This window comes from Peromyscus californicus, unplaced genomic scaffold (assembly GCF_007827085.1).
Source record: "Peromyscus californicus insignis strain IS unplaced genomic scaffold, ASM782708v3 Scaffold_5__1_contigs__length_169319896, whole genome shotgun sequence".
Lineage (NCBI taxonomy): Eukaryota > Metazoa > Chordata > Mammalia > Rodentia > Cricetidae > Peromyscus > Peromyscus californicus.
This window is the reverse complement of record NW_026294573.1, coordinates 133,533,111-133,554,744: the sequence shown is the minus strand read 5'-3', so window position 1 is coordinate 133,554,744 and position 21,634 is coordinate 133,533,111. Positions and strand designations below refer to the sequence as shown.

Below are 21,634 nucleotides of genomic sequence, written 5' to 3'. Positions count from 1 at the left end.
GTGAGATTTTTATACTTTCATCCCAGGCAATACTGATCTCTATTCAGTTTTTGACATCATATTAACTTTCTGGCTTAGGAAATTAGAGTAACTTTGCACTTCTCTTTCAATATGTTCACTACTGAATCATCCATTTTTTGTATTACAAATAGAATTGTCCCATATGTTATTAAATAATGTGAACATTTAGTCATATCTTAATAACATAAAGGCATGAAATACATTCTCACTATCTTCTGTGACCTCAAATTCATTGGAAAATGTGTGTTGTTTGAAAGCCAATGTTTCTTTTCTATCTGATCATTTTTCAGTATTATTTCATTATGAAAGATTTCTTTTTTTATTTATTTTTAACCCTTGTTCTGAAAACACACAAACTTTCAAAGGCAACATACATATCTGTATTAACACAAGTATGTGTAGACAAATTTCTAAATGGTCTTATTAAATAAAAACACAGAGCCTTCAGTGTTTTTGATCTTAGCCATTCTGACAGGTGTAAGGTGGTATCTCAGAGTTGTTTTGATTTGCATTTCCCTGATGATTAGGGATGTTGAGCAATTCCTTAAATGTCTTTCAGCCATTTGAGTTTCCTCTGTTGAGAATTATCTGTTTAGCTCTATAGCCCATTTCTTAACTGGACTGTTGGGCATTTTGATGTCTAATTTCTTGAGTTCCTTATATATTCTGGATATCAGTCCTCTGTCAGATGTGGGGTTGGTGAAGATCTTTTCCCATTCTGTAGGCTGTCGCTTTGCCTTGTTGACCATGTCCTTTGCTCTACAAAAGCTTCTCAGTTTCAAGAGATTGATTGTTTCTCTCAGTGTCTATGCTACTGGTGTTCTGTTTAGGAAGTGGTCTCCTATGCCAATGCATTCAAGATTGCTTCCTACTTTCTCTTCTAGCAGGTTCAGAGTAGCTGGATTTATGTTGAGGTCCTTGATCCACTTGGACTTAAATTTTGTGCACGGTGATAGATATGGATCTATTTGCAGCCTTCTACATGTTGATATCCAGTTATGCCAGCAGAGGGATCTGGATGCAGAGATCCATGGTTAGGCCCTGGGTGGAGCTCTGGGAGTCCAATTAGTGAGAAAGAGGAGGGTTTATATGAGCAAGAATTGTTGAGACCAAGGTTGGATAAAGCACAGGGACAAATAGCCAAACGAATGGAAACACATGAACTATGAACCAATGGCTGAGGGGTCACCAACTGGATCAGGCCCTCTGAATGGGTGAGACAGTTGATTGGCTTGATCTGTTTGGGAGGCATCCAGGCAGTGGGACCAGGTCCTGTGCTCATTACATGAGTTGGCTGTTTGAAACCTGGGGCCTACGCAGGATCGCTTGGCTCGGCCTGGGAGGAGGGGACTGGACCTACCTGGACTGAGTCTACCAGGTTGATCTCAGTCCGTGGGGGAGTCATTGCCCTGGAGGAGGTGGGAATGGGGGGTGAGCTGGGGAGAAGGTGAGGGGGGCGGGAGGGGGGAGAACAAGGGAATCCGTGGCTGATATGTAGAACTGAATTGTATTGCAAAATAAAAAAAAAAAATTAAGTAAAAATAAATAAATAAAATAAAAAAAAACAGAGCCAAGTATAGGGGTGAAAGCCTTAGATTAGGGAAATAGGGAAAGCCACCAGCCAACCTTGCCTCACCAACTTTGCAGCTTCTAATGGGAGTTACTTCCTGTCTACCCATGCCTTTATTGCCTTGCTGTTCTGCCCTGTCATTGGCTTTCTTAACCCAGCTACTTCACTTCCTCTTCCTATGCAATTTCTTCCCTTAGGTATTGTGATGGTTTGAAAGAATATGACGCTCATAGGGAGTTCATTATTAGGAGGTGTGACTTTAAATTTTGTGAAGAAAATGAGCACCAGAAAGTGGAATGGAGCTAATTCCTGTGTTCAAGGAGATTAAACAGATTAAGAAATGGAATAAAGGGAATGGTGATTTCATGGTATGATCCTACCCAGCTAAGCTTCCAATTTAAGGGATTTAAGAAAAGCTTAGAGTCAGGTATGGTGGTGAACTCCTTTTATCCCAACACTGAGAAGGCAGAGGCTGGCAGATCTTTGAAGCCAGTCTTGAGATCTTTGAGACCTTTGAGGCAGAGTGTGAGGCTAGCCTGGTCTACAGAGCAAGTTCCAGAAAAGCAAAACTAAGGCAATGAAGGTAATTATCAAAAACAGAAAGCTGGTCGAGATATAACTGAAAGATCTTTGAGTTCATGACCACTCTATTCTACAGATCTAGCTTAGGCAGTGAATAAAACTGGGGAAAACAGAAATTTGATAAAGATAAAATTGAATCAGGGGCCTTGTTGCATCCCCAGTAAGCAGCAGAATTTGGCAGCTTCAGGGCCTTGGTTCTGACTTTAGAGTTATGGATAGAAGGAAGGAGTTATGAGATTTTGCTCTGTGACTAAGAAAAGCTGCTGAAGTCAGGTATGTTTCAGGGGTGCCCTGAATGGAGGACTGCACAGGCTGTTTTGTGAAGCTGCGAAGTTCAAGCCTGGATTGCCTTGGAGACCAAAAGATATTGGAGATGCTAGAGCTCTGGAATACCTGCCAAGGAAAGCTGCTAACAGAGAATAGAACCAGCCCAAGAGAGAGAAGCATGTTACAGTCAACAAAGCTGAAAGGAGCTGGAGATCTGAAGAGCATTTTGACATCACACATGGAGATGCAGAGTTTGGAGTTTTCCCAGCTTGTTTTCAGACTTGCTTTGCACAAGTAATTACCTGCTCCCTTTTTTATGCTTTAGAATGGTAAAGTATATCCTATGCCATTATATGTTGGAAGTATGTAATCTTTTTTAAAATTTGATTTTACAGCAGATTATGATTAAAAGATTGCATACATCTCAGAAGGGACTTTCAACTTTTAAAGATCATTGAAACCGTGATAGACTATTGTGACTTTTGAAGTTGGACTGAATCCATTTTTGCATTATGATGTGGTTGTAAGTCTTTGAGGGGCAGGTAGTAGAATGAGGTAGTTTGAAAGAAAATGATTTCCAAAGGGAAATGCGTTATTAGGAGGTGTGACCTAATTGGAGTGGGTGTGGCATTGTCGAAGGAAGAGTGTCACTGTAGAGGCATGCTTTGAGGTCTCATATATGTTCAATCCACACCAAGTGCCTCAGGCCATGTCCTATTTCATGTAAGTCAATATGTAGGTCACTTGGCTACTTTTCCAGAACCATGTCAGCCTGCATGCCACCATGTCTCATCATGATGATAATGAACTAAACATCTAAAAATATTAGCCACTCCAATGAAATGTTCTCCAGTTATAAGAGTTGCCATGGTCATGGTATCCCTTCACAGAAATCCTAAGACAGAGGGTGGTAGCTTAATAGTGATGTGTTTGTATGTCAAGTTTACAGAGGTCAGTTGTACTGGCTGGTTTTGTGTGTTAACTTGACAAAAGCTAGAGTCATCAGAGAGATAAGTTATGAAAATGCCTCCATGAGATCCAGTTTTAAGGCATTTTGTCAACTACTGATCAATGGGGAAGGATTCAGCCCATTGTGGGTAGTACCTTTCCTGAGCTGATGGTCCTGGGTTCTATAAGACAGAAGGCTAAGCAAGCCAGTAAGCAGCCCCCCTCCATGGACTCTGCATCAGTTGCTGCCTCAAGGTTCCAGCCCTGCATGAGTTCCTGTTCTGACTTCCCCTAATGATGGACTATGGTTTGGAAGTTTAAGTCAAATAAACTCTTTCCTTCCAAAGTGTTTTTTTTTTTTAACATGGTGTTTTGTTGCAGTAAAAGAGATTCTAAGATGAATATATTTTGACAAATATAATTTTCTTGTAATAATAATTCTTTTCTTTTCAAATTTATTACTATAGTGCTCCTTATATCTGATTTTCTTTTGAAAAACTTCCCTTCTATGTGCACTTTTTTTATAACTTTGTTTTTTCCTTATATTTTTTAGCTTTCCATTTTTACTTCTTTCATCTGACCATATTGTTTCTTCTCTGTCCAGTCTTTATTTCACTTATAGTTTTTAATTTCTCAAATTTTTTGCTTGGAATGGTCTAATGTCTTTCACTGTTATTGTGAAATAAGAACATAACCTTTAAAATTCACTTTTGGTAAATATGTGGGGGGCCATGGAGAACAGAGGACAACTTAATAGAGCTGCTTTTCTTCTTCCACAACTATCCTTGAGGTACAAGTGCCACTATTACTAAATTATATAGATTCAAAATACCTTCTAAATACTCATCCTTATACTCAAGGATATCTGCCACTTTCTCATCTCACCAGATCTTCTTTTTATAGCAGACTAAGATATTGGGTCAATAGTTGGACAAAATGAAGGAAATGTAGACTGTTAGTTGTCCAGCCCCAAATAGGATAGCCAGGACTAGCCCTTATATCTACGGATTGGGACAATTATGGAAAAGGAGCTAGGAAAGTTGTAGTAGGCTTAAGAATAAATTCTGTGATGTAATATCTCCTGGGAAGGACAGGATACTGGTCCTTTGAACTCTCAGCAACATTACTGACTGTTTAGACCTGCAAACACTATACCAGCTGGACATGGCAACATGGATAAATAAAAATTTAACCAAGGTTTCACTCCTAGATGAAGAGTTACAGACAGTCATTGGCTACTGAAAGAGTGAGTTTTTGCTTATTGATTTGATTACTTTTATTTGTCAAGGATGAGATCCCAAACCTCAGTGGTCAGTACTGAACACATGTAAATAAGAGCAATACTAACTGGACCCAATATGTTACACAAATGGATGATAAATGATGAAGGTGACAGATAGATAGATAGATAGATAGATAGATAGATAGATAGATAGATAGATAGTTTAAATGACCAGTTTTATTTGAATTCTATATAAACAAAAATATTTATTTGACGCCGGGCGGTGGTGGCGCACGCCTTTAATCCCAGCACTCGGGAGGCAGAGGCCGGTGGATCTCTGTGAGTTCGAGGCCAGCCTGGGCTACCAAGTGAGTTCCAGGAAAGGCGCAAAGCTACACAGAGAAACCCTGTCTCGAAAAAACCCAAAAAAAAAAAAAAAATTTATTTGAGACAAATGCTTCTCTTAAAAGCTTGATATTATTTATCTGAAATTTCAGATAAAAGCCCTGTTATTTTTAGATGTTAAGGAACTCTGCATAGTAGCCAAACTTATACTCTTCAGACTTCATTTTTGAGTAATGTAAACAAAAACTTCAAGGAAAATTGGTTCGAATAACTATTAAATATGTTTTTATGTTTCTTGGGACCTGATATTCCAGTCTTTTTATAATTAAAGGTGACATAATATATTTTGTAACTATTTCCTACTCTAACTGGGGCCAAGAAGGTTAAAATATTGGTCAAAATAAGAGAGAAGTGCAGGCTCGGGGACACATGTTTTGTTCACTTCCCAGGTTCTGAAGGACCATCTTGGGCTAGCTGCTTTGTTGCAGACTGAGATACAGAGCTTTAGGCTGGTCAGAAATCCCATCAGAAGCACTGAGGGCAGGCACATTTGGGGCAGTTTGCGGTCTTCAATTGATTGGAAATCAGCTAGAAAAGATGAAGACTAGGGAGAGAAGATATATAGTTAAGTTGCTTGGAGTATAAGTTTTCTTGTGTGTACACATGAAATATTTAGACCCATGGTTCTGGTAAGTGGAGGAGGGAAGGAGGTTCAAGATCAGGGAAAGCAGGAGCCCACCATCAGAGACAGGCAGTATTGGATTAGGTTTATACTGTTGGTTGAGAGGAGTAAGTACCTTGAATCATTTTGACATATTCCAGGTGTATCTAAGTCTCATAACACCCTGAAGGTTACAGAATTTTTGTAAAGTTCACAAAAGAAATAAAGGCTTTACATATTTTGACATTACCATTGTCTTTAATTTGTACTGAAATTCACTTTGAAGAAAAAGCAGTATACTCAAACCTTTGGTCATAATAAAAGCTTGAAGACACAAAAAATAATTATGGGTTAAAAGCATTAATGCTCTTTTCCTCTGAGCATGAGTCCATAGAGGACTGGATATATAGACTGGACAGAGATGTCTTTAGGACAATGAGAAGCATTTAAGTCTATACTTAGAAGACAATATAGGAAATTCAAAATGTTGAGCTTGTGGACTATAATAGGAGTCAGTACATTATTAGGATTAGCTTATATTTATAACTTAGGATAACTTTGCTGATTAATATTAAAACTCTGAATTTTGAAGTATTAATCTAACAATAGTGTAGAGAGGGGAAAATTTGAAACATTTTTCATTTTTCACAAACCTTAAATCACTTCCTTTACAACTTGTATTTATATACCTTAAAGTACTTTCTTAGACAGTCCGAAGTTTCATAAACTTCAATCGTTTTCTTTCCAATCATTTACCATGAAGAACAAGTGATTTATTACTGAAAACCTTCATTGTAAAGCAAGTACCTTCAAATAAAGGAGTTGTAAAAAGTTATACTGCAAACTCTTTTGTGAGTTTATCTCTTTCAGAGTCTACCAGGAAGATAAACTGTGATTCCTGATTTTACATATGAAATGAGTTAACTTGGCAGCTAGAGCCTTGCTGGAGGAATTTTTTTTTTGCTGCTCTTATCATAAAGCTACAGTTAGTAGAAAATATTGTCAGAGAAATGGGAAGGATAAATTATAGCAGGAAGTATAATTCCAATGGCCTTGGTATGAACTAAAATGACAAAGACTTATTGTAAACTGGACAAATACTCTAGGATCCAATGGTCTTAATGACTTTATCGGGGATAGTGGTGGTATGTCTTTGATGTCACACATTATATATTTAGCTGCTATACAGGACAGCATAGGTCTTTGGCTAACCCAATCCAGAAGTTCTTAGATATTTTTCCTGTGGAGGATAACTTGGGAAATTGACTCTTCTTGGTCAGGCAGATTAGGGCAGTCAACACAGAAGTACCCATTTTTTTTTCTGGGGACCTGGCAGTGGGCAAGACACAGGGCAGTTTTTTTCCCAGTGGTTAATGTAACTTCAATACAGTTAGAGTCATCTGTGGCCCATTAACTTTCTTGGAAACTTTAGTGTCACTGTTAATAGCTGGAATGTCTTTCTGAGTCTGTGTTACCTCACTCAGAATGATATGTTCTAGTTCCAGCCATGCAAACCTCATGTTGTCATTGTTTTGCTCTGCTGAGTAGTACTCCATTGTGTATATGTACCACATTTTATTTATCCATTCTTCAGCTGAAGGGCATCTAGGTTGTTTCTAGGTTCGGACTATTACAAATAATGCTTCTATGCACATAGTTGAGCATGTGTCCTTATGGTATGATTGAGAATTCCTTGTGTATATGCCCAAGAGTGGTATAGCTGGGTCTTGAGGGAAGTTGATTCCCAAATTTCTGAGAAAGTGCCATATTGATTTCCAAAGTGGCTGTACAAGTTTGCATCCCCACCAAAAGTGTAGGAATGTTCCCCTTTCTCCACATCCTCTCCAGCATAAGCAGTCTTCAGTGTTTTTGATCTTAGACATTCTGACGGGTGTAACATGTTTTGATTTGCATTTCCTTGGTGATTAAGGATGTTGAGAACACATGGTATGTATTCACTCATAAGTGGATACTAGATGTAAGGCAAAGGATGACCAAACTACAACTCACAATACCAGGGAGGATACCTACTAAAGAGGAACCTAGAGGACCTCTGTGTCCCCTAAGAAAGACACAGAGATCACCCAGTGACAGAGAAATGGATGAGATCTACATGAGCAAACTGGGGGTGAGGGGGGGGTAATGGAGGGCAAGGATCTGGGCAAAGAGAGCTTAGGGGTGCGGGAGGTCCCAGCTGGATCAGGAACAGAGTGGGAGAACAAGGAAAGAGATACCATGATAAATGAAGACCCCATGGGAATAGGAAGAAGCAGAGTGCTAGAGGGGTCCCCAGAAATTCACAAAGATCCCTCCACTGTAGACTACTGGCAGTGGTCAAGAGAGTGCCTGAGCTGATGTAGTATGGTGATTAGATAGATGGCTGAACACCCTAACTGTAATGATAGGATTCTCATCCAGTGACTGATGGAAGCGGATGCAGAGATAAATGGCCAAACCCCAGGTGGAGCTCCTGGAGTCCAACCAGCAAGAAAGAGGAGGGATTATATGAGCGAGAGATATTGAGACCATGATTGGAAAAAGCACAGGGACAAATAGCCAAACCAGTGGAAACACATGAACTGTGAACCAATAGCTGAGGAGCCCCCATGGAACTGGACCAGGCCCTCTGGATAAGCGAGATACCCCATCTCTATCTATCCTTGGTGCATGAGCTGGCTTTTTGGAACCTAGGGCCTATGCTGAGACACTTTGCTCAGCCTTGGTGCAGGGAGGAGGGGACTGGACCTGCCTCAACTGATTCTACCAGGCTAGGCTGAGTCCCCAGGAGAGACCTTGCCTTGGAGGAGGTGGGAATGGGGGAGAAGAGCTGGGGTTGGGAGGAGGGAGGACAGGGTAATCTGTTGCTGATATGTAAAATTAAATTAATTATAAAATAAAAACATTTATTTAAAGAAATAGCTGGAATGTCTGTCTATCATAGGGAGCTTTTGTATTCAATATTTTAAATACCATATTCAGCAGATCTCTGAAGATCCTTATTCCAAACAAATTTTACTTAAGTTATGATGTGGGATGTCTTTTTGTATGCTGTGAATATATGTTGCTTCCATTGGTTAATGAATAAAGCTGCTTTGGCCTATGAAAAGACAGGATAAGACCCAGGCATGAAATCCAAGCAGAGATACAGGGAGAAGAAGGGTGGAGGCAGGGCAGACATCATCCAGCTGCCCAAGGAACAAGATGCCAGCAGTCTAGCAATGCCACAACCATGTGGCAATAAATAGATTAATAAAAATGGGTTAATTTAAGTTGTGAGAGCTAATTAGTAATGCCTGAGCAATAGGCCAAACAGTTTATCATTAATATTAAGCATATGAGTGAATATTTACAAGCAGTCTTGGGGTGGGGTGGAACAAAGAAAAGCCTCTGGATACAAAATTACTTTCTTTAGGCTTAACCTTTAAAACATCAGGAGGCTAGATAAAGCTTGTCATTATTTACAGAGAGTTAGTACCTTCTACAAAATTATGATTTTACAATTTAATCTTTGTTTCATTTGAGCCTTAAAATTTGAGTTGAAGATTTAGTTGAAGATCCTTTAGCATTAAAATCAAATTTTAAGTAATGAATAGAGACACAGAACTTTATATGACCATAAATACAGTTCACATAAAGACTGGAAATCTTACTTTTTGATCCTTTCATAGGATTCCATTGTGGAAAATCAGGGGCTTTTTCATTGTTGTTGTTTTTGTTCTTCTCTTCTGTGACTTAGTTTATCCCAGTACCTAAAGCTTAACAAAATTAGAAAAGACAAAAAGGCGAGACAGATATCTGAAAGTCAGTTACTATTAAGCTGAGTATGCCTTTAGAAATATAAACCTTATTCATGAAATATGTCTTATTCAAATATATGTTTTGATAACTGGAAGTTCTCCAGAAGCCTGACATTAGAAGTTAGCAAAGAAAAAAGTAGTTAGATATAAACCTTTAAGTCAGCTTTTGTTAATTTGAGTAGACATTTATAAAGTTAGGAAGTTATCAAATTTTTCATCATATAAAAATCCAAAATATTTGAGACCTGCTGCTGTCTCCTTAGTCTAAAAGGAGATGCAGTGATGAACTTAAGGCTCAGTAGGACTAAGAAATTTTATGAATATTGCCTTAGTTGGTTTATACCATGTGATCATCTTACTCAAGATGGCGGTGAAGTTACAGTGCATGTACTCTCTAACCTTACTAAAGATAGTTGCCAGCCACACGGTTGCCTCCATTCTGATGAGATCATTGGGCAAGATGGATGCAAACCACATGTTTGCTATTTTAAAAACAACTATTTTTCTAAATAGAGTTGAATTCAAATTACATAAACAGTAAGTAGATCTATTTTTCTAAATAAGAGTTGAAATACATAGCTAATTTTCATCCTTTTGTTACAAGTTTTAAGCTAATTTTTGTTATAGATTTTACAATTTCTTTAACCATACCCAATGAATTTACAATTACTGAGATAAAAGGCATTTTACTCGATAGTCTTAAAAGATTTCTTGAGAACAGAGCACAGAGAAATCTTGGAGATAAAAGATCTTGGAGATAATTTGTTTCTTGGTTTAGTGGCAGAGGTTGTTACCATATGAGAGAATTTGAAAATTAAGTATGCTAATTTTTGGGCATTGATTGAGCTATACTGAGGTCAAGCAATTTTCTATAAGATAGAGGTTTTAATAAAATCTCTGAGTGTGAGGAATAAAAGAGAAAGGGTCATAAAACAAACTCCATCAGAGGGGAGGTTCCAATAACCTCCTAGATGGATTTGAGTGACAAAGAACATTGTAGCCATGAGGGACAAGGGTCACAAATAGGAACCCCACTAGAGGGAGGATTCAAATACTACAGAGGTCATGACAGAATAGAGAAGCTGTGGGACAGCAGCTCCTAGAGCAAGGCAAGGAAGCTACAGGAAGAAGCTGAGATCAAAGGGAGGAGAAGAGAGGCAAGTGTCTTAGCAGAGATTTGCCCAGGTGGTGGGGCCCTGGAGGGCATAGGAGAGTCCAGAAGCCTGAGAGAGGACACAACTGAATAGGCAAGGAGAAGCAGGGACAGATGGTTTGAGGAGGTGGAGGGAAGGAGTGTCTGACTGACGAGGTGGACATCATATATAAGTATAGATAATCCAAAGTCAAATGTGTGAGTGGTAGAAGCCAGAAGAAATAAATGATCCAGACATACTTTAAGAAAATCAAATAAGGATCTTGGTTCTGAGAGGCTGAGTCCCTTAGAAGGAAGCTTGTAGATGCCACCCGGTGGTTTTGTCACCAGATGAGTGAAGCTGAGGACATAATTGTTCCTAGGCATGGTTGAAGAGAAGGTTTTCATTGTAGATATGAGGGAGAGAACAGTCAGATGCATGTGGAAGGGTCCAGACTGAATCTGGCCAGAAGACTGTAATGGGCCTTGAGAGGAAAGGAGGAGTGAGAGTGAGAGATGAAGAGAAGAGAGAGAGAAAAGAAGAGAGAAGGCAAATGGATAAAGAGAGTTGTAGGAGTGGAGCCAAGAGCAGAACCAAGAGATCATGTAGTCTAAATGGCAGTTACATAGGATTAGAAGCTGGAAAAAGGGATGTAAAGCTTATAACCTAGGTTGGAGAGGTTTAGGGTAAGTGACAGGGTAAGAAGTGCTGGGGAGGAATCACAGGTCCTGAGTGAGACTTATCCCAGGTTTCTTTGGAACTTGACAATTACAACCAAAAATGGTTTATAGATCCCAAGTTTAAATGACAGGAAGCCTCATCACTCAATGGTGAGGGAGGTTTCAGTAGCCTAAATGCCACTCTACTATGTTTGTGTGCCTGCAGGAGGGTTCAAAGAACCCAAATAATAAAAGACTAAAACTTGAAAAGGACTTTATCTGAGATTACCAGACAATTATCTGTAAGTGTAGCTGAAACCATATGTGTGGGCATCAAATAATTCTTCTGCATCAAGGAGGAAGCTCTTGTTTGCCTAGGAATGGTGGCTACTTCTGATATCTGAGTACTCTAGAGTCCAAAAGTAACCTTAGCTACACCTTTTGCTTTTGGAAAACATGTGACCCTGTTTCAAAATGCTAATTTAAATCAATAGACAAGAAAACAGCAAGTCTTGGAGAATAATGTTGGTCATTGATGGCAGTGGTATGATTCCTAACATTCTGAGTGTGAGATAGTTCAAACCTTTTTATATTTAAGTAACTACACTGGAGATTTTATTCCTTAAGTATGGAAATTATCCCAGTGAATACATGTAAGAACATTCTTTAAGCAATGCAGAGTATGCTTTGAGGCTTCCCACACTGATCTGGTCACCAGCACAACCACCCTCAGTAATGATCACTATTCAGTTCCTTCATGCTTTATATTCTTCACTGAGCCATTATTTCTGACTCCATTTTTTCTGGTTTGGGAAATGTTCAGAAACTGGTAAATGAATATTGTGTCTGCTTAGAAATCCTCATTGACTAGATATGGCTGTCCATTTGTAATTGTAGATAAAAATGCTTACCTGTTTATGTGGAAGACATTGGCATCCCACTGTTGAACCTTTTGGAAAGAATGATAGCTGAATTTGAAGTGGGAGGACTTCCTCCTGACTTCTCTGAGTTACCACAACCAGATTCTATTCAATTTTTAGGGAAGAAATATGGGCTACCCAACACACAATGGTTTGGGAGTGTCTGATGTCAACAGCTGGACTGTCACAGCTGAACCTACAAATCAGACAGACAATTTTACCATTCCAAATTATATTTTGTAAGTTTATTATCCTTCCACTCTACTTTACTCTCTTCTGGACAACACATGTTTGCCAAGGTAATCCAATAGTGTCATTTATAATCTTTGTTAAGTCTTAGGGTGCTGATCGGATAAGTCTCTTTCAGTATTCAAGTAAGAATTTCCTGAACAATGTTGGATACAGAAACACTGAAGAAAAGTGGATTATTCTGCTCTGTCACCAGCCTTTGCCACATAAATAATGGACTAAGGTACAGGCACACAGGTCTCCAACTAACTCTTGAAATAGAATACATCACATACTATTTTGAGAGAAGAAAGGAACTACAAAATCATTGCTATGATTTATTTGGTAGTAATGTTAGCTTGAATTTGATCTTTTTTTGTAAAGAAAGCTTGTCTTTTTATAGATTGTCATTTTATATCATTGAGAATCTTTCTACATTCTTTTCTCTCACTGTTTTTCTTTACACAACATACAATCCAATCCTAAATACCATATGAACTTAATGTCAGCGATGTTAAATGCATATTGTTTTTCCAAGATCTTCCTTTGACCTGCCCTATGAAATGACAGAATACCTGAGTTCTATTTTATTAAATCTCTTTATTCTGCTGAAGAAAACATGATTTTTGTTCAGCATGTCAAATTCAATAAATGACCGTGACCTATATGTTTGTTTACTCTTGCTGTTTTCTAATTTTTTAATGCTCCATTCTGCTTCAATTCATCTTGAAAAGAGTTGTGCTTAGTGAAGAAATGGTCTTGATACAAGTCAGAGTCATTGGGAAAAAGGGGAACTTCAGTTGAGTAAATGCCGCTACCAGATTTGTCTGTGAGCAAAACTACGGTGCATTTTCTTGTAAATTAATGTGGGAAGGTCCAGCTCACTTTGGCAATGTGGCACCTAGATTAGTAGTGTAGACTTGAAAAGCCAGGAAGAACAAGTCATTTTTTTAATTTTATAATTAACTTATTTTCACATATCAGCCATGAATTCCCCTGTCCTCCCTTCTCCAACCCCCCAGTCCTCCCCCCAGTTCACCCACCATTCCCACCTCCTCCAAGACAAGGTCTTCCCTGGGAAGTCAGTCCAGCCTGGTAGACTCAGCCAAGGCAGGTCCAGTCCCCTCCTCCCTACACCAAGACTAAGCAAAGTGCCCCAGCATAGGCCTCAGGTACCCAAAAGCCAGCCTATGTCCCAAGGACAGGTCCAGCTCCACTGCCTGGGGGCCTCCCAAACAGTTGATTAGCATGAACTGTTTGAGAGAACAAGTCATTTAACAGTACTCTTCCATGGCCTCTGTATCTGTTCCTACTTCCAGGCTCCAGGCCTGAGTTTCTATCCTGACTGTCCTGGATGATGAAGTACAAGATTATTTACAAGATAAAATCAATCGTTCCCCAACAAATTGTTCTTGGTCATGGTGTTTGATCACAGCAATAGCTACTCTAATTACAACAGCAGTGATACCTAGATATTTGAAGAGAGAAAATGCAAGTAAATATTTGTGTAAGCCATGGCCTAGGTGATGTTGGTCAAATCTGGAAGCTCACCTGTGGCAAAGACTGAATGATAATATCTTAATTATTTATGATGTTATTGATATCATGAACAGTGATACATTTTTGTATTCTGACTTTGGAAAATACTTATTGGAAATACAAGTGAACCAATGTTTTTAAGGGAATTTACTAGTGTCATGTTGACATTTATATACATTCTTATTCAGTTTGTTTAGGTTCTAGTGATATTTTCTGTGATGATATTTGTATACTCTAATAAAATCTGCCTAAAGATCAGAGACACTAGATTAAACATAGATGCCAGGCAGTAGTGGCACATGTCTTTAATCCTAGCACTCAGAAGACAGAGATCCATCTGGATCTTTAGAAGTTCAAAGCCTTCCTGGACTACAGGAGACTGACTCAGTCTAGGAGAGAAAATGAGCCAGGCAGTGGTAGCACACAACTCTAATCCCAATACTTGGGAATCACAAACCTTTAATCCCAGCACTTGAGATCTCATGCCTTTGCTTGGGAAGCACACATGCCTTATTTATACCGCTAAGAAGGAAGTGACATTGCTGACAGAGAAAGGTATACAAAGTGTGAGGAAACAGGAACTGAAACCTTTTGAGACTGAGGATTCCTAGAGGTAAGACATGGCAGTGGCTTGTTCCTTTGTCTCTCTGATCTTTCAGCATTTATCCCAATAGCTGGTATCAGGTTAATTATTATAAGATCTTTAGGAAATTTGAGTTACAATTTTCTTTTAAAAATATGGACCTACAATCAATCAATGGGACCTCCTGAAACTGAGAAGCTTTTGTAGAGCAAAGGATATGGTCAACAAGACAAAGTGACAGCCTACAAAATGGGAAAAGATCTTCACTAACCCCACATCTGACAGAGGGATGACATCCAGAATAAATAAAGAACTCAAGAAATTAGACATCAAAATGTCCAACAGTCCAATTAAGAAATGGGCTATAGAGCTAAACAGAGAATTCTCAACAGAGGAAGCTCAAATGGCTGAAAGACATTTAAGGAATTGCTCGACATCCCTAATTATCAGGGAAATGCAAATCAAAATGACTCTGAGATACCACCTTACACCCATCAGAATGGCTAAGATAAAAAACACTGAAGACACCTTATGCTGGAGAGGATATGGAGCAAGGGGAACTCTCCTCCACTGTTTATGGAAATGCAAGCTTGTACAGCCACTTTGGAAATCATTATGGTTCTTTCTTAGAAAACTGGGAATCAGTCTCCCCCAAGACCTAGCTATACCACTCTTGGGCATATACCCAAGGAATGCTCAATCATACCACAAGGGCACATGCTCAACAATGTTCATAGCAACATTGTTTGTAATAACCATAACATGGAAACAACCTAGATGCCCTTCAACTGAAGAATGGATAAATAAAATGTGGTACATATACACAATGGAATACTACTCAGCAGAGAAAAACAATGACATCATGAAGTTTGCAGGCAAATGGATGGATGTAGAAAAAAATCATCCTGAGTGAGGTAACCCAGACTCAGAAAGACAAACATGGTATGTACTCACTCACAGGAGAATACTAGATGTAAAACAAAGATGACTAGACTGACTGCTACTCACAACTCCAGGGAGGCTATCTAGAAAAGAGGACCCTAAGAAAGACACAGAGATTGCCCAATGACAGAGAAATGGATCAGATCTACATGAGCAAACTGTACATGAGTAGGGGTAATGAAGGGCAAGGGTCGAGAGAAAGAGAGCTTAGGGGAGTGGAAGATCCCAGCTGGATCAAGAACAAAGAGAGAGAACAAGGAAAAAGAGACCATGATAAATGAAGACCCCATGGGAATAGGAAAAAGCAAAGTGCTAGAAAGTTCCCCAGAAATCCACAAAGATACCTCTACAATAGACTACTGGCAATGGTCGAGAGAAAGCCCGAACTGACCTACTCTGGTGATAGGATGGCCAAACGCCCTAACTGTCATGCTAGAAATCTCATCCGATGACTGATGGAAGCGGATGCAGAGATCCATGGCCAGTCCCCAAGTGGAGCTCCAGGAATCCAGTCAGCAAGAAAGAGGAGGGATGGGATTGTATGAGCAGGAATTGTTGGTATCAAGATTGGAAAAAGCACAGGGACAAATAGCCAAACAAATGGAAACACATGAACTATGAAAAAATAGCTGAGGAGCCCCCGACTGAATCAGGCCCTCTGGATAAGTGAGACAATTGATTAGCTTGAACTGTTTGGGAGGTACCCAGGTAGTGGGACCAGGACCTGTCCTTAGTGCATGAGCTGACTGTTTGGAACCTGGGGCCTATGCAGGGACAATTTGCTCAGCCTGGGAGGAGGGGACTGGACCTCCCTGGACTGAATCTTCCAGGCTGATCTGAATCCCCAGGGGAGTCCTTGCCCTGGAGGAGATGGGAATGGAGGGTAGGCTGGGGGGGAGGGCGGGGGGGGGGGTCAGGAGGAAGGAGGACAGGGGAATCCGTGGCTGATATGTAAAATTAAATCAAATTATAAAATTAAAAAAAATAATGGAGATAGGTAAGCTTTTTGATTCCTTGTTTTGCCTATTATGCAATGGAAGTAGCCAGTCAACTCCCTTTTCATTATTGTCATGTTATTTTTAATGCAAGATTAATCTTTTATTTGGCTGGGAAAGTATCTTAGTGTTACCTACTTGCACTTGCATAATGTGTGCAAAGGCTTGAAACTGATCCCGTATTCCTTTAAAATAAAATTAAAACTGAAAAAAAAATATGGACCTTAGTTTATGTTATTTAAACTTCAAAATAATCTTCAAGGTGATTTATGCATCAGTGATAAAATTTATGAAGAAAACTAAAATAATTTATATAATTTTACCTTATAAAAGCCCAACTTTTAATATCCCTGTGTCAAAATGAATCAATTGCTATGTCTTCATCTAACTCTCCATGACACTAAAATCCTATCTATAATAGTAGTAGAGATAAAGGAGAGGTAACTTTTAGTTTAATCAAGATGTATTTTGTTTTGGAAGCTTACAACACTCTTAAGTGTTTTTCAAAAGATAAAGATGTTAAGGAACTGAATATATTAAGAATAATTTAATAAAATTAATTTAAATTTTAGATAAATTGAATTTTAAATGTTATTGAGTAATTTAATTTTAATTAAATTAAAATTATTTTAATTGGGAAAATTTTAAGGTTCTAAAATGGTCTTAATTTTATTGAAGGATATGTTGGATTTCTATAGGATTTCTGTTAGTGATACCCTTTCACTCTGCCAGTGTGAATCATAAAACTTTCATTCAATGGCAAGAATTAGCATGTTGTACTTGTTGCTAAGTCTTTTATATGCTTATAAAACTTGTTATAGTTACCATATATGCAACATTCAAAACCACACAAAATTAGTAACAATGGTATAAAGAGAACTTTATTTTTAATTAGTATATTTATTACAAAGTAAAAGACACAATGTCAAGCACAGATGTTATCAAAATCTAAGTAAAACACACACACACACACACACATACACACACACAAAAGAGTATTCAGAATTCTTTATAATAATCTGTGTTTTATACATAAATCCAACCTCAAAATGTAACTCTATTCCTTCGAACATACACCATGTATGCAAGAAAAGGAAAAAATAGAGATGAGGTTAAAATAAGAAAATTTCTGTTTAAAAATGATTTAGGCATACTCAAAAAAAAAGATTTTGCAAATGATTAAGTATATGATTATAATTGTGTGATGATAATCACCTTCTTATTTTGGGATCCTTTCTCTTTTAAAGACTGTCTTTTAAACCAATTACTTACCGAACTGAGAACATCAGATCTTGTGTATGGGGGTATATGTTTGTGTATGTGTATGTGCATGTGTGTATGTGTATGACTGTGTGCCTGTGTGTTTCAGATAAAACATTTACTAAAATGAAAAAGGATAAGTGAATTCTATTTAGAAATTATTGAACTAAAATTTTCTTAAATGCCAACTGTAGAAAATATCCTTGTGTGGTAGATAATACAGCTAATGGAAGAACATGTATGGAGGTTTAGCTGTTCCTAAATAAATTTCAGCTAAAGTTAACAAGGAATCTAGACTTCTACCTTGAGAGAAATACAGATTTTATTTGAGTCTCCTTTATTTTGTGAGTTCATTTCCTAGATTATTAAACTCAGCATAGGATGTCAACAACCCTGAAACCCTTCCATAACTTCCAAATGGTGGCATTCATTCTACAGGTGTGTGGCACACTACTCTCCCCTGAGAAGAACATCATTGTAGTTTAGACAGTGTTGTGTATAAATAACATCATGTATAAACATCTTGTGTGTTAATAACATTGTTTATAAACAACATCATTGTACTTTGAAAGAAATCAAATTTTTATTCCATAGGTACTTCAAAGCCCAATTTTACTGAGGAATAAAGAAATGCACATATTCTTGTTAAAATTTTCCTAATTCATGTAATTTCTGAACTGATGCTTAAAGTAATAGCATGTTCACACCAATATTATATAGATCACATTGTCTGAGTATAAGTTCACACTATGTCACTGTGTAGCTAGATTTTTCCTGCCTGGCCCAAGGTCAGGACAAATCTCTCTCACCTGCCAGTCCCACAGCCACTAAGACCCAACCAAGTAAACACACAGAGACTTATATTACTTACAAACTATATGGCCGTGGCAGGCTTCTTGCTAGCTATACTTATATCTTAAGTCAACCAGTTTCTATTAATTTATAAGTTGCCATGTGGCTCGTGGCTTACCAGTATCTTAACATTTTCTTGTGGTGGTGGCTGGCAGCATCTCTCTGATTCAGCCTTCCTGTTCCCAGAATTCTCTTCTCTGCTTGTCCTGCCTATACTTCCTGCCTGGCTACTGGCCAGTCAGTATTTTATTTATACAGACTGATATCCACAGCACTTCCCCTTTTCTTTTTTTTTTCAAAATGGAAGGTTTTAACTTTCACATAGTTAAATTACATATAGCAAAATAATTATCAAGCAAGAGTTACAGTTACAATATCTGGTCTATTTATAATATCTAGTCTATTTGTATTTGGCAAAATTAAAGAAGATATCCTATCTATCCTATATTTATGAGTCTAAGGTTCATATCTAACTTATTTTTTATTATAACTGAGGGAAATTATAACTATCCAGTCTTCAACTACATCAAAGAACTCAGAAGGATATAACATTACCTGAGAAATGGGAGCAGGACACAAGCAACTTTTGTGAGTCTTGCAAGAGTAGACAGAGACAGCTGGCAGCCTGGACAGTCATCCAAAGTTCTTTTGTACAGTTGTGGCATCTGTCTTCAGCCCACAGGCCTAGAGTCTTTCAGTTACTTCTCTCTGTGTCCTGTAGAATGTCTGGCATTTTTGTCTGTGAAGCAGGAACCCAAAGGACCATTTTGCCAAGCAAAGTTCAGTGATCACCTTCCTATGGGACATGCATGTCTAGTCGGTCAAGCAGTCCAGGCAAGAACAGTTTCTTGTTCAAATTGCTATTTTTGCCAAAGTGAAGATAAACTCCATATAGAGTGTCTTTGATGCCCATTCTCCTCTCTGAAGTAAATCGGTGCTGCCAGGAGCAGACATGTCTCATTGTCCAGAAAGTCTAAATTTTTTAAAACATTTTAAATGCCATATTTTGGATGTCTTTGAAGTATTTGAAGATGACTTATCTATCTGAAATATATCTACATATACTTACAAAACTTAACTAGCATGGCTACAAGTTTGACTATCATAGAAGACTAATCTATTTCTTAATTATCCATTATAATTTTAAATGAGCTCTACAAACATAATACCTTAAATGAGAATAGAAATATATAAATAGTATAAAATTAAGTTTAAACTTGTATCAGTAAACCAAAATCCATAGCAATGTAAAACATTTTAAACAAGTTGCTCTTTAAAAGTAGGTTCATTAATCTACCCTTTCATTCGGTCATATCTGTATCATATCCCCTTTTCTTCTTTAGAAAGAGATCACATATGTAATCAACCTGATTTAAATAAAAATATTGGTTTTTCTCTGTCCCACACCAAAGGGCTCTTCTGATTTAGGACACAAGGATATTTTAACCTTTTCTTTTAGCAATATTCTTGGGTTTAGAGAAGGAGTGAGCCAATTCCATCTCCAAAGACAGCTTGGTATATTTGAGAATTTGGGAGTAGCTTCCCTTACTACTTCCTGCTGGAGAGGGGTACTGTATCTTATGGGGACACAAAGAAAATTTTAGGATTATGGAGTAGTCTGTGAGGGTGTATCATCTGAGCCAGTTGCCTTGAAACTGTTCTGGATGTTGGATCATCTGGGCCATAGTGTCATTGGAGATCTTTTAGGGTGTCTTGACTGGTCAAAACTGATATATCTTAATCTGGAACAATTCCATAGTCTCTGGCTTTCTGTGGAAACAAAAGCAGAGCCTCCTTTCCAAAGCAACATATCCTTACATCCAAATCTTGAAGTCAAAGTACCTTTAGAATATACATATTGGCTTAACTCAACAGCTTTTATGATAAAATGTTTTTCTGCAGTTAAGAATCCCAAAGACAACAAAATCCAGATTCTCTGTGTAAAATCCATCTTTATGTGGCTTATTTTTTTATACTAACTTTACTATCTCTTTAAAGACTTTATTTTTTAAAACTATCTATTTCTTTATATAACTTATATATCACTTTTTTGTCTCTTTCAAGCCTACGTATATTTTACACACATTTTAAACTATTGCATCTGAATATCTCTTATTGTGTAACTAGTGCTTTAAACTGCAGCATTCTAAGACCGAAATGGCAGCTGTGGCTTGTGGCTCCACCCCGCCAGCTTCCCAACATGGTGGTGGTACAGTTTACCGCCAGCTCTGGGAACCATCAACTCTTAGAAAGAGTGAGTCTATGCTTTTATCAAAGCATTGTGTATCCCAGAAACCTTTCTTTGTACTAGCAAAGACTAAATCTACCATGCAGCATAATGTGGCACTTGTAGACGCCCCATTCCCACCATACTGCCAGTCAAGCAAGCACAACAGGAATCTATCAACTTGAGAGAAACAACTACAAGTTGTTTTTAGCTCTGTTTTAGAATCTTTTTTCCCTCAAGTTTTAGGTGGAAACTCTTGCCCCACTTTGGGTGCCATTTGTAGCTAGAGTTTTCCTGCCTGACCCAAGGTCAGGACAAATCTCTTTCACCTGCCAGTCCCACAGCCACTCAGACCCAACCAAATAAACACACAGAGACTTATATTACTTACAAACTGTATGGCCATGGCACGCTTCTTGCTAACTGTTCTTATATCTTAAGTCAACCCATTTCTATTAATCTATAAGTTGCCATGTGGCTCGTCGCTTATCAGTATCTTAACATCTTCTCATGGTGGCAGCTGGCAGTGTCTCTGATTCAACTTTCCTGTTTCCAGAATTTTCTTCTCTGCTTGTCCTGCCTATACTTCCTGCCTGTCTACTGGCCAATCAGCTTTTTACTTATATAGAGCGATATCCACAGCATCACTGCTTGAAAAGCATCTGTTACTTACCCTCAAAATATGATACCTATTGAAAGACAGCTTTTGCTCATTGTGGTTTGATTTAGGTCAAAATGTCACATAGGTTCTTTTTGAGCAGTAAGACTAAGACAGTGGTAATGCTCCACATCATCAGAATGCTCCCTAGGTCTCTTAGTAAAAAAGATAAAGACCTGTCCTTACATCTGACTCACTTAGAAATACAATTATATTTGAGTTCAT

General features: G+C 38.1%; 1 protein-coding gene across 6 annotated transcripts in view; it reads right to left on the bottom strand.

Annotated features, from left to right (window-relative positions):
* Sntg1 (syntrophin gamma 1) overlaps nucleotides 1–19,264 on the bottom strand; it is a 728,018-nt gene extending 708,754 nt beyond the window's left edge. For 2 of the 6 annotated variants that reach the window (XM_052717737.1, XM_052717738.1), the window contains exons 1-2: nucleotides 19,080–19,264; nucleotides 9,267–9,371 (exon numbers count right to left, since the gene is read on the bottom strand). The gene's annotated coding sequence lies outside the window, so the exon portion shown is untranslated. The remainder of the gene's footprint in view (nucleotides 1–9,266; nucleotides 9,372–19,079) is intronic. The other 4 variants (XM_052717736.1, XM_052717739.1, XM_052717741.1 and 1 more) reach the window with 3 other exon arrangements.
* Nucleotides 19,265–21,634: the final 2,370 nt, after the last annotated feature.